The sequence below is a fragment of the Sorex araneus genome, chromosome 8 (genome assembly GCF_027595985.1).
Source record: "Sorex araneus isolate mSorAra2 chromosome 8, mSorAra2.pri, whole genome shotgun sequence".
NCBI lineage: Eukaryota > Metazoa > Chordata > Mammalia > Eulipotyphla > Soricidae > Sorex > Sorex araneus.
The window spans coordinates 66,418,572-66,432,649 of record NC_073309.1 but is presented as its reverse complement, the minus strand read 5'-3'; positions in this window follow the sequence as shown (position 1 = coordinate 66,432,649).

Genomic DNA, 14,078 nt, shown 5'->3' with positions numbered 1-14,078 from the left:
GCCTGAGTTGGCACCACCCTCTACCCTCTGCCCCAGCATCATATGGTGTGACCCTAAAGCCCCGTACCATTGGGCCTGAAAATCACATGGCTGGGCATGCACTAATCCATTGGCCACACTGCCTGTCAATCACCAATAGGAGTGGTCTTATTTACACCACTCACACTTCCTAAACCCAGGTGGTGTGCCTCCCTGTATGAAGAAACAGTAATAATATGAAAAAGAAAAACAAGTTAGTTAACAATATCTAGTATTTTAATTCAAGAGAATGTATACAAATCTAACAATTGTATCCCCCCAAGAATACCCTAAAAGTTCTGTAGAAATTTTAGTTAGGATAGGTGGAAGATAGTGCAGGGGTTAAGGTGCTGGTCTTCTATTTTTTATTTATTTATTTATTTATTTATTTATGGAATCATTGTGAGATACAGTTACAAAGCTTTCATGTTTGTATATGACTATATATTATTGAAACTCTTCAATCATACAATGGTCGAACAACCATCCCTCCACCGGTGCACATTTTCCACCACCAATGTCCCCAGTATCCCCCCCATCTCAACCCTCCCCCTGCCTCTATGGCAGACAATCCCCCCCCCACTCTCTCTCAACTTTGGGGCATTATGGTTTGCAATACAGATACTGACAGGCCATCATGTCTTGTCCTTTATCTACTTTCAGCACACATCTCCCATCCCAAATGATCCCTCCAACCATCAGTGACTTGGTGATCCCTTCTCTATTCCAGCTGCCTTTGTCCCCCAGCTCGTGGGGCAGGCATCCAACCGTGGAGCAATATTCCTGGCCCTTGTGTCTACTGTCCCTGGGTGTCAGTCTCATATTATGTTATTTTATATTCCACAAATGAGTGCAGTCATTCTATGTCTGTCCCTCTCTTTCTTACTCATTTCACTTAGCATGATATCCCCCATTATAAGGTCTTGCATCATGTGACCTACTTCTGTTTAATTTGCTGCAAGATTTATAATTCCCTGAGCACAAAGTCTGTAGCCACTGAGCAGTGGGTGTGAAGCTCCGCATCTTCTCCCCAACCAAAAAAAATGGAAATTTTAAAGTTCCCTAACTACAGAAGTTGGAGACATAGCTAGCGGGTAGAGTGCTTGCCTTGCACACAGCCAACTTGGGTTCCTTCCCCAGCACCACATATGGTCTCCTGAGCATAACCAGGAGTAACCCCCGAACATTCCTGAGAAAATTCAGTTCCAAATGCTTGCAAAGCATGAGCCACTGAGGATTCTTTGCAGCCCTCTGATTTTTAAAAAATGTTTGTTTTGTGTAGCTAGAAAATAGAGGGATTAACATAGGAAACTCCTCAACTATTATAATGAAACATTAGCAGCATCTCCATTCATTATGACATAAGAGATTTACTTTATAAACAATAATAATCTCATGGAGGAGAATACGAAAATCAAAGTAGAACATCAATGCCTCTAGGAAAATACTTGTAACGGATTTTTATAAGAAACATTCAGATCAATAAAGTCAGAATTTGTGGAATTCTGGTTTATTCTTTTAAAGTCATCTACTCAATATTCTTTACTTTGCATATTGGAACTGTATTTCCCTGATTAAGAAAGACTTCTTTCGTTTCCTAAATTTATTGTCTCTTTGGAGAAGGATAGTAGAATAAACATTACAAATATCTTCTATAAAAATTTTCTTCAAAATGAACCTATTATAACTCATTATCTTTTATGGTTCTACTCATTTTTGGCTTAAAACTGCTAAAATTATCCCTGGGTATCACGGAAAGATATTTATCACATTTGTATTTTGGGGGATTCTTTCAAAGAAGTAATTAAATTTTATCACTTTCAATTATTGAGTTTATTCTTTGCATATTTCTCACTATATATTTTGGGCAATTTTTGTCTTTAGTCAGTAAAGAAATTTAATTCCCTTTGAATTACCACAAGTTAAACAGTTTCATCAGGAGATAAACTTTAATTAATAAGGAAAGGCACTGCAGCTAAGAGTAAAAGTTGACTAACACAGTTGAATTTAAAATATTATCCTGGGACCAGAGGAAAGCTCAAAGAGCTGGGCATGCTTTTTGTATGTGTAAGGTTCAGGTTTGTTTCTGGTTCTGCCTGGTCCCCAGAGCATCACCAAGAGTGAGCCTCAGGCACAGAATTGGGATTAGTACCTGAACATTGTCAAGTGTGATTCAATCCCCACTCCATCCCAAAAATTTACTTATATTTTCATTCATGATGAAATAATGCCTTAGCATTCTTGAAATATAAAGCATTAACCACCTTCTCATCTTTTGTCTTTGTCCACTTAATTAATTTAAATGTTTCAAACAGTTTACCAGAGAATTAAAATATACTTAGTTTCTCAAAAAGACATTTCTAAAATTATTTTCATGTGAATTTGCCAGATAAAGGCAGATCTATCAGTTGTTTTCGGGGCATTCAGTCAATTTAACTTCTCTCTTCTCTCATTTCTGTAGGGGCTGTCATTCTCACAGTATGCTGTAGCTTCACACAACTTGGAACCAACATCAAAAGAATATTTCTCGTGAGCTATTAAAGTTTGGTTTTGTGTTTATTCTTCCTACCCATTATACTTCCATTTAAGGAGTTATATCATCATTCCAGAAATATGGGCTGTTGACAAATTGGTCACAGCTTTTGACCACTTCAAGTGCTATGTTTCAAGTGCTAAGAGTGGTACAAATGTGCTTAAGCATTTCAATGATAATACCTATTTTTTGAGATGTGAAGCTGATGGTTGGCATTTCACTACTACTTTTTTGTTTTATGTTCCCTAGATACATAGTGGGTCAGTGAAACCTTTCACAATTTATCACCATCGATATCAGACTGTATCACAGATTATCCCTAATTTATCCCATTGCTCATCAAATATCTGTTGACGGTCCGCTATGTGCTAGGCACTGTATAAATTATTGGGGTTCCATGTAGAAATAAAGCACAATCCCTTATCTATTTTACCAGTTATATTTTCTCATTCCTTATATTGTACTATACATTCTAGTAAACTAATCCACTCAGACTGTTTATCTCTGCACCTCTCCTCATTTTTCAAGATTAAGTTCAAGTTCCGTTCAAACATCCTTTCTTCATGTCTATTTGCTATTCCATCCTATCAGATTCTTGACTAATCTCTCTTCTTAGTTTTTTATAGTCAGGTAATCATTGTGTGTGCTTCATTTTACTGATAATATCAAGTTATGACAAGATTATAAAAACAAAATTGTGTCATGTTCATTTCTTTATCACCACCATTTTGTCAGAACATAAAAATCCCCTTATACGTGTCCATTAACCTAGCAAAGTAGACTGAAGTAAGTATAGTTAGTGAGTAAAATATGCGATTAAGATGTGATGTAGCAAAATGGAAAATACTAACAAGGTTGGAAGGATGGAAAACTAAAATGCAAAGAAAAAAAACTAAGCATATCCATTGTGACCCAGCCCTGGCAGCCGACCTCTACTACCCAACCACCACCACGCTCCAGGCTGCTTTCCACACACTCAGGCTGAGCCTCACACCTGAGTGAACATATTCCTGGGCTGCACACAACACATCATTATAGAGGGAAACAAATATATATGCTTCTTGGAGAGCCCGGCAAGCTACCAAGAGTATCCTGCCCGCATGGCAGAGCCTGGCAATCTCCCGTGACATATTCGATATGTCAAATACAGTAACAATAGCAGTCTCCTCCCCCAGACCCTGAAAAGAGCCTCCAGTCATTGGGAAAGACGAGTAAGGAGAAGCTGCTAAAATCTCAGAGCTGGGACGAATGAAGACATTACTGGCGCCTGCTTGGGTAAATTGATGAACAACGGGATGACAGTGATCCAGTGATCCATTATGTTATTTTTAAAAAATGTCTATTATCTCTTAGCTCCAAATTGATTCATTTCTTTATCCCCTGTTACTAGGACTAAAACTACTACATTTCATCAAAAGAAAAAAATTAAAATATTTAGAATCTAGGGGAGATTAGAGACATTCTTCTTTTGCTTCTGTTTGCTTCTCTTGACAGTGCTTTTCAGCAGTGAAGTATAAAAACAACAATTGATAAAATAGCTCATTTTAAAACTCTCAGAATGGGCTTCATTTTGCCCATTCTAGGAACCAGCAGCATCAAGATATGGTTCCCAACTTAGAGGCCTCCAGTCCAGCTATAAAACTTGACTGCTGAACGTCAAGATTCTCCTTACCCCCACCTCCTCTGTTTGTATTGATTTGACCACCTTTTAATGCTATCGTCACTGCTTCCTTCTGTTTGTTTTCTTCTATGAGATACTTTGGTTGCATGGATTTTCTCTGTAATTGACTGAGATTTTTGACAGAAAAAGTGGTATTGGCTCTAAAAGATGTGTATGAAAGTTAGAAAAAAATGTTATGGATGTTAATGAGCAAAACTAAGACTGAATTTATTTTAATGAAGCAACTAAAGACTTGGAGTGTGCTTCTAACTTAATATTGGCATGATCCAGATTGATCTTTCTTGGTAAAATTATAAAGTAAGTGCTGTAAATAGTGATGCTTTGCATTTTTTGGACCACACTCAACTGTGCCCTGGTATAGATCACTCCTGCCTTTGCACTCATTGATCATTCCCCTGGGGGATTGTGGACCTTTATGTGATGCTGGACAATGCAGTCTGGTCACCTGCATGCAAGTGACATGCCTTAACCACTGTATTATCTATCTGGCCCTGTGTTCAATTCTCTCTTCTCTTTTTTATTGAGGTATCTTGATTTACAGCACTGCTAATGATAGTTTAATGTATACGTTATTTCAACATCCTGTGTAGCTACTTTAAATAAATGTACGAGAGTCAAGTTGCTTATGAGATAGATTCCATTAGAATCTATATTTTCCAATGTGAAATGCAATGTATTATTCATAAGACTATATGACCTTTAATTTCAGTCAAAAGCTATTTGTAGCCCATTCTTCCAGAGCTCCCTTTACATCTAGAAATGGTATTCTTTCTCCTAATAACTAATGTCCATTTGGTACTTGCTGTTAGAAAAATAGTTTACTAAGTCTTTCTCAGGAATTACTTTAATTATTTGCTATAACTATTCTACTTTTTGCTTTAGAAAGGAGAAAGATAAGAAGTAGAGGTATTATGTAATGAACACATAGTTGGAGAGAGGTAACATTAGAATTCATACCTCCATTCTGTCTTCACATCGCAACTTGGAAAGGGGCAGGTTGAGTTTCCTTCCACGCCCCAACAGAGCCCTGGCAGCCAAAAACCTCCAGAACCCAACCTTTGCCATGCTCATGGCCACCCTCCACAGGCTTAGTGTAGCCTCACCCACAAGTGAACCTACAGGGGAACCCAGGTATGTGGGACTCATGGGTAAAATCTTCAAGCTCGCTCCTAGCAGGAATGGGCCTCTTCACCCCATCTCCCAAGTTTACCAGTATCTTGGCAACCATACCCACAAACTGTCCCTTGTGCCATATTATCTCATCAATGGCCAAGATCCAGAGACATAGAAAAAAAGTTCCTGGAAAGAGAAACATAAACCTCACTCATGTGAATCTGCTGTATAATAGAGTTCTAAATTTTAGAATTCCTGGAGACCGCTCACATTCTACACCACTGATGTACCAAGAGTAACACACATATGATTGGGTCTAACAAACATTTTTGTGATCTCTTCTACAAGGGTTTAATGGCTCCAGGATGAAATACAACAATCTTCACACACTGTCCTCTTAGGGTATTGGGAAGGTGCAATGGTGGTGGGACTGGTGTTTGAAGATTAAATGTAATGAATTATTGTGAACAACTTTATAAAAATAAGTAAAATTTAAAACATTGTATTTCCCACTTTTTAAAATTTATTTTATTAATTAGTGAATCACCATGAGGGTACAGATGCAGATTTACACATTTTCGAGCTTGTTTTTTTCTCATACAATGTTCGCAAACACATCCCTCCACCAGTGCCCATTATCCACCACCAATAAACTCAGTATCCCTCCGACCCCCCCAATCCCATCTCCCCCCCCACCCCACCCTGCCTCTGTAACAGGGTATTCCCTTTTGATCTCTCTATCTCCAATTGGGTGTTGTGGCTTGCAATAGGGGTATTGAGTGGCCATTGTGTTCAGTCTCTAGTCTACTTTCAGCATGCATCTCCCTTCTCACATGGGATCTCCAACCACATTTTACTTGGCCTTCCCTTCTCTATCTGAGCTGCCTTTTTCCCCAGCATGTGAGACCAGCTTCCAAGCCATGGAGCCAACCTACTGGTACTTATTTCTACTATTCTTGGATATTAGTCTTCTACTCTATTATTTTATATTCCACAGATGAGTGCAATCTTTCTATGTCTGTCTCTCTCTTTCTGACTCATTTCACTTAGCATGATACTTTCCATGTTGATCCATTTATATGCAAAGTTCATGACTTCATTTTTTCTAACAGCTACATAGTATTCCATTGTACAGATGTACCACAGTTTCTTTCTTTTTTAATTTTATTTTATTGAATCACCATGTTGAAAATTACAATGCTTTCAGGCTTAAGTCATAGTCATAAAATGCTGAAACAACCATCCCTTCACCAGTGCCCATATCCCACCACCGAATACAAAAAAAAAAAAATACACAATATACCTCCCATCCAGCCCACCCCCACACCCCACCCCGCCTCATAACTGATAAATTTCACTTTACTTTCTATTTACTTTGGTTACATTCATATTTCAACACAAACCTCACCATTATTATTAGGAGCACCCCACTAGAGTCAGACCTGTTGTGAAGAGAAATGAGGTCGCCCGGCCGCAGTAGCGGCCACGCGGTTTTGTATTTCTGTACTTTAACAACTAAGTTCAGGGAGATTTCTTCTGGATCATTGCAAGCTGGTAAACCCCATCTGTGGTCGTCATAATATGGCGGTCCCCATGCCCTTCATCCCCGGGAAGGGACAGGCGAGAGAGAGAAATACCTTTCCCCTCCTAGGCGGGCATGGGGTCGCAGCTTAGTTCTCAGGCTGGAGACAATCTGCAAGGAGCAGTCCATGTTGAAGTTGGTTCAGCTGGGTCTGGATTCACGCTCGTGCAGCTGTGGAGGAGCCGCACACGCGTGCGGCCCCCGGGGTCACATCTTGGCAGCCCCACAGTTTCTTTAACCAGTCATCTGTTCTTGGGCACTCTTTTTTTTTCCAGATTCTGGCTATTGTAAACAGTGCTGCGATGAACATATAAGTGCAGATATCCTTTCGACTATACTTTTTTGCTTCTCTGGGACATATTCCCACTTTTAATTTTTTTTCTTTTTAGGTCACACCCGGTGATGTACAGGGGTCACTCCTGGCTCATGCACTCAGGAATCACCCCTGGAGGTGCTCAGGGGACCATATGGGATGCTGGGATTCAAACCCTGGTAGACCGCATGCAAGGCAAATGCCCTACTCTCTGTACTATCACTTCAGCCCTCCCACTTTTAATTTTTGGGGGGTCACACCCAGCGATGCTCAGGGGTTACCCCTGGCTTTGCACTCAGGAATTACTCCTGGTGGTGCTTGGTGGACCATATGGGATGCCGGGGATCGAACCCAGGTCAGCTGCATGCAAGGCAAATGCCCTATCCGCTGTACTATTGCTCTGGCCCCTATATTTCCCACTTTTAAGAGAAAGAATTTATACAGCTATTTTGAATCCAGAGCCCATGTGCTTACTCATTTCAGTTCAATGTTTCCTATAATAGCCTTTATCCACCACTGACCCACGGACCAGTGCTAGACCACAGGTGTAAGATGGTTGAAAACCAGTGTCTACCACAGTGGTTAGTGCTATCTACCACTTTGTGGGTTGATACGTGGACTGGTGCTGCAGGTATAAAAAGTTTAAGGATGCTTTAAGAAGGCACTTATAATTTTTACATTTATTTTTATTGTAGTTTAGGAAACAGGATTACAATAGTGATAATATCTGTGGTTTTTATATACAAAGCTACTACAACTTCACCATCACCAAGTACCCAAGACCCTCAACTGGTATTCTTGCGTGAATAGTAGAGAAGAGTATTTTGGTACTGTTTAGATGAATAATGGTTGTTTTATATTCAATGTCACAATGCAGAGTTCTAACCACTATCTGTTCATGGTGAGCTACTGGGATGCCACTATATTAAATGTCAAATAGAGTAAATATAATCATCTCTTTGTCACTAAGTTTGAAACAAAATAAATTTGTTATAATGATACATTTAATGTTGGAGTAAACTGCTTAATTCTATCACTCAGTAGAAATTATCTTATTTTTACTGAAGCATTAATCAAAACTTACACTGGAAAATGGAATTTACCTATAAATTAATTGCCATGATGGATATGTAATTTTCATAATTCTGATGGCTTTTCTTCTGTGAATTTAATATGAGAGAAGGAGGGAGGAAGGGAAGGAAGGAGGAAAGAAGGGAGAGGGAGAGATATAGAATGGTCTCCTTCATATGTGTAAAGTAAAGAAACATACGTGGGATTACCACGGTGGGGGGGACAAAGAAGGGGTAGGTTGAGGAAGGACGGTCTGGTGGAAGGTGTGAGTTAGAACGTGATATGCCTGAAACAATATCATTAACAGTATTGTAAATCATAGTGCAATACTATGATTTATTTTGACTTTTAAAGTTATTTTATCTTGACTTTATAGTAGAAATTCTGTCTTTTATTTAATGAAGCTTAAATATCTGAAAGATCTTTCTTTGAGTTTGCTTTAAAACTATGTAACACATTTTTTTTATTAACTTATCCAAAACAATCAAATTGTTTCTACTTTCATAGAAGCAATGATTCAGACAGATTAAATTTTGTCCTTTATTAAACTAAAGCACTTGTTTTTAGAAACTGATTTCAATATCAAATATTGCATAACTTCAGCACAGGTATTAGCTATCTACATTGGAAAATTACAACGTTTTCAGTTATTGTCACTTAACTCACTAGATGTTCTTTCTCATTTCCCCAAACCCTTACCTATAGATTTTAATAAACTATCTTCAGATTACTTCTCTATCTTTTCCACATTTATTGAACTTATTAACTCTTACAGCTTGAAATTCCATTTATTATCTCATAACTTTCATTTTTTTTCTCTTTCTAGGCTTTCCTTTTTGAAATCCTAGTCACAATATTTAACTGCCTACTCAACGTATTCACTTGGAATATCTAGCACAGCGGATAGGGCGTTTGCCTTGCACGCAGCTGACCTGGGTTCGATTCCTTCGTCCCTCTCAGAGAGCCCGGCAAGCTACGAAGAGTATCCTGCCTGCACGACAGAGCCTGGCAAGCTCCCTGTGGCATATTCAATATACCAAAAATAATAACAACAAGTCTCACAATGGAGACGTTACTGGTGCTTGCTCGAACAAATCGATGAGTGACGGGAGGACAGTGCTACAGTGCTATCTATCTAATATGCCACTAAAATGTAACATAACCAGTTTGAACTTCTCAAACTTAACCAGTATGCAATTTTTATTTTCACAGTTAAAAATCAATGCCATTCTTCAAATTTCTTATTCCAAAACTCTTGGACTCATGCTTGGTTCTTTGTCTCATAATTACTAACCTGAAGAAAAGCAGCCTTTCTTCTGGCAATCCAATGTTTGCTTATATATTTGTCATAGGCATAAAACATTGGTCTAGACAATTGTGACCTAACATAGAACGACATGATCTAACTCCCAACATCTAACATAAAATCCAGTTGATCGAATCTTTAGAACATATCCAGTAATTCACCCCTTTTTAGTCAATCTGAATCACCGTCTCCTATTTTAGATTATTATAACAACATTCATATTGTTAACAAACTTGCCACCTATGTCCTCCTAAATTATACTCTCCTTACAACTAGAATGGTATGTCCAAAACATAAGTAAGATTCTTTCATTAAAATGACATTTCTAATCACTATATATCTTCCTTTAAATAAACCAAAATTTTAGGATATTTTTTTTCTTTTTGGGTCACACCTGGCGATGCACAGGGGTTACTCCTGGCTTTGTACTCAGGAATTACTCCTGGTGGTGCTCAGGGAACCATATGGGATGCTGGGAATCAAACCTGGGTGGGCTGCATGCAAGGCAAATGCCCTACTCACTGTGCTGTCATTCCAGCCCCTAAACCAAAATTTTAAAAGCACATGCAAAGTCCTAACTGACCTAATCTGTTTATCACCCTGCCTTTGTTTACTTCTATGATTATGTAAGAAAACAAAGTTGCCATGGTATTTTTGCATATATCACTTATTTCATCTGCTGTGTTATGCTCCAAGTGTATCATTTCCTCTTCTTTTAGGTTTCTCCCAAACATGAACTTACTCAAAAGAACTTCCTTGCCCGTCAAAAACTTTCCTGACAACTCCCTCAGCTCTAACTCTTGTACCCAATCTCCTTTTCTTCTCATGCATTTAATCACTATGCAAGTCAATTTAATATTAAAATAAATGTAATGTTAAGTTTAAGAACTTGTTCTTAGGCTTAGTGCCAAATATTTCATGAAGCATAAGTGCCTGCCACACCTAGAAAATTTTTTCTCTGAAAAAGAAACACATAAAACAAAAGTGTCAGATGTTGGATTTTGTTTTCCAGGCTACAATTGGCAATGTCAGAGATTGTGCATGAGATAAATATTACACATGAAGAGAACAGGGTTGATCTAAAGGATGGTGTTCTTTCATTTACTTATCAGAAGACCATGTCTTGACATTAGAAAGTGGCAAACTATCCCAAGTGTCTCTTTTAGAAATTCTGAAATTGAACTCCATCTTGACTGAAATGAGAATTCTCCAACCTTTCAATCCAGGATGGTTATCAGACCATAAGAAAACTCTCTGGAGGCTATCTCTGTGTTGTATCCTGGAAGCACTGGAAATGACTGCTGAGATGGGATTCTTTACCTCCTTACCTCCCCTGAGTGCATTTGTTGTTGTTGTTGTTGTTTTTGATTTTTTGGAGTCACACCCAGCATTGCACAGGGGGTTACTCATGGCCCATGCACTCAGGAATTACTCCTGGTGGTGCTCAGGGACCATATGGGATGCTGGGAATCGAACCCAGGTTGGCTGCATGCAAGGCAAATGTCCTACCCACTGTGCTATTGCTCTAGCCCCATCCCCTGAGTGAATTTTGAAGCAGAAATATTTCCTAAGTTTTGTTAAAAAAAAAATAAAATCTGGGGCTGGAGTGATAGCACAGTGGTTAGGGCGTTTGCCTTGCAAGTGGCCAACCCGGGTTCGATTCCCAGAATCCCATATGGTCCCCTGAGCACTGATAGGAGTAATCCCTGAGTGAAGAGCCAGGAGTGACCCTTGTGCATTGCAGGGTGTGACCCCCCCAAAAAAAAGCAAAAATATAATCTACCTAAATGAATTTAGAGATCTATTTAAATGTACTAAATGATGGTAAATCAAGTAGTTATCCCACTGACAAGTAGAAGGCACCTCTAAGTGCTGTATAAGAGATTTGCAACGTCAGAAAGATGGTGGAACATAGTTATTAGAAAAAAGAAAGAGAAAAAGATATTGTTTCAAACAAAGCCATCCTGATTTAGGAAAAGAAGAGGGCCTTACCTTGCTAGTGATGACCAGAAATCTCCAGGGGGATTAACTTAAATTTCTACTTAGGGGAGAGACTAAAACTATAATTATGTTAGATAATTCTGTTAGATATTAAGATTTGACTCATCTGGAAATGAGTGACTCAATTTGGTTGGGGCTGTTTATTTATTTATTTTTTTAACAACAGTATAAAAACAAGCATTTAAAATAAGCAGTTGAGGAGACCCAAGTTGCCGCCCATGAACAGATCCTCCAGCTCCTGAATGGCCACGATACCAGAGTCACACAAACCAATCTTGGATTTCTGCTTTGGGCAGAAATTCCTCCAGAATTAATTACTAAAACATCAGAAATCCAAAATTTCTCAGCCGTGCAACATCATATGCTCTTCATAATCAGCAACAAATTATCAAATCAGAAAACAAATTATCTAACGATGCTTTTTCAGCAGGTATGATTGTTGGGGGAAAATTTCAAATAATAATGGTGGGTCTTTTGTCAAAATATTGAATGTGATCAAAGCAGAAAGAGAATAAAGTGGAAATCATCTGCCACACAGGCAGGAGGAGGGGTGGGATGGGAGGTATATTGGGGCTCTTGGTGGTGGAAAATGTGCACTGGTGAAGGGATGGGTTGTAAAAAACTAAGGCTCGCCGAGGGGCGAGTGCACTCGCGGGCTTTCCGGGAGGCTCTGTCTCACCGCCCGAGTTCGGTGCCCTGGAACCGCTGTGTGTGCCGTTGGTTGAGGGCAGGCGACGGAAGGAAGAAGGAAGAAGGCCAAACTGGTTGCTCGATCCGTTTATTTCATTCTCTCTCTCCGCTTGTCTCCTGCTCTCGTGGATCTGGCCCCCGTGGATCTCCCCCCCAAACCCACTCTTATAGGCTAGTTAAATCTCCACCACATGAGGGGGTTGGGGCGTACACATAGGTGTGGTCACCATCAATGGTGTAAGGAAATGTTGTGATGTGAATGAATTGAGAGAATATTATAAACTGTATAAAAATAAACTGGAGGCCGCTTGGTTGAAGGGCGGCGGCTCCTGTGAGAAGCCTCCTCTACCAAGACGCCCTCAGACTCAGAATCTGAGGAAGTGGTAGCTGGCTCATCATACCCGTCATTTTCCTCTGATTCACTAGAAGTGGGGTCATACAAGGGAGGTGGTGGTCTCTCTGGCTTAACATCAGTAGAGAACGTTAATTCATCAGTGGCAGAGCGATTTTTGCTCTGAGAACGTGTCTGCACTGGAAACGCCTTGAGCTGCTTTTGGGGTTTGGGTACGGGAGCAGCCAAGCATTGAGCATCAGGCTTCTTTCTAGGCTTGGGTATGGGAGGAGCTGAGGGTAAGGCTCTCTCCATAGTAGAAACTTTCTTTACTTCATCCTTAAATTGAAAATCCTCTCTGTTTAACTCCTGAGGAAAGCCTCCCATAGCATATCTAACTTCCTCCTCCTTGGAGGTACCTTCCAAAGCCTTGAGAATGGAATTAATGATTTCCCAAGTTACCCAGAATTCTTTGGGGATTCTAGCCCCTTCTTTAAATTTCCTAAAGACATTACCCTTAGTCTTTTCCCAAACCTTAGGCTCTAAAGTACCCTTATCTGAAAACCCAGGATGAAACTTATAGACAATTTTTAAGCAGGACCGGAGTTGGTCCCGAGAAACACGATGCCCAGTTCTCTTTGCAAAATGCTTAATTAATTCAATAAAAAACTTGCCACGTTCAGTTTGGCGCGAAAAATTTTGAGCAGACTTCTCGCGGCACTGTTTTTGTCCCATCTTACTGGGGCAGTATGGCTAGAATTTTAATTCACTGCACCACAAAGTTCTGTTCTCCCACCAAACTTTTCTAGAGTGGGGTTCTACCGAAACGCTATTCTTACCTTTAGTTGCACACCGGTTGGAGGTTCGTGCATGCACAGGGACGCCAGTTGTATAAAAATAAAAAGAAAAGAAAGGTGCACGCGAGGGAAGGGACGGAGCCAAGATGGTTGGTCTCACTTGCAGTTTATTCCAATCTCATCTCCGTTCTCCTCTGATTCTCCTCCTGCTTCTTTCTCCCCCATCCTACTTCATTCTCTCTCTCTCTGCCTCTCTCCCTGCTCTCGGTCTCTCTCTCGATCTGTGGATCTGGCCCCCGTGGATCTGGCCCCCAACGCACTCTTACAGCCTAGTTAAATCTCCACAGCATGAGGGGGTTGGGGCATACACATAGGTGTGGTCAGCAATAGGTTCCTTTCCCTCAGGGGATGCTTCTCCTAGGACTTAATTCTCTTTCAGCAGGAGGATCCACCCAAGGGCGGAGTCCCATGAATGTGTTTCTCTTCTCCTCAGCCAGCAAACATATAAGAATTCATAATATTAATCATTTTGTATGGACACAATAAGAGATGCATTAAAGCTTATAGAATTGCTCTCCTGGGGCCATCTCAATCTCAGACTACAGTGCTCAGGCCAGATCAGTCTTTCCTATCCCTGGCAGG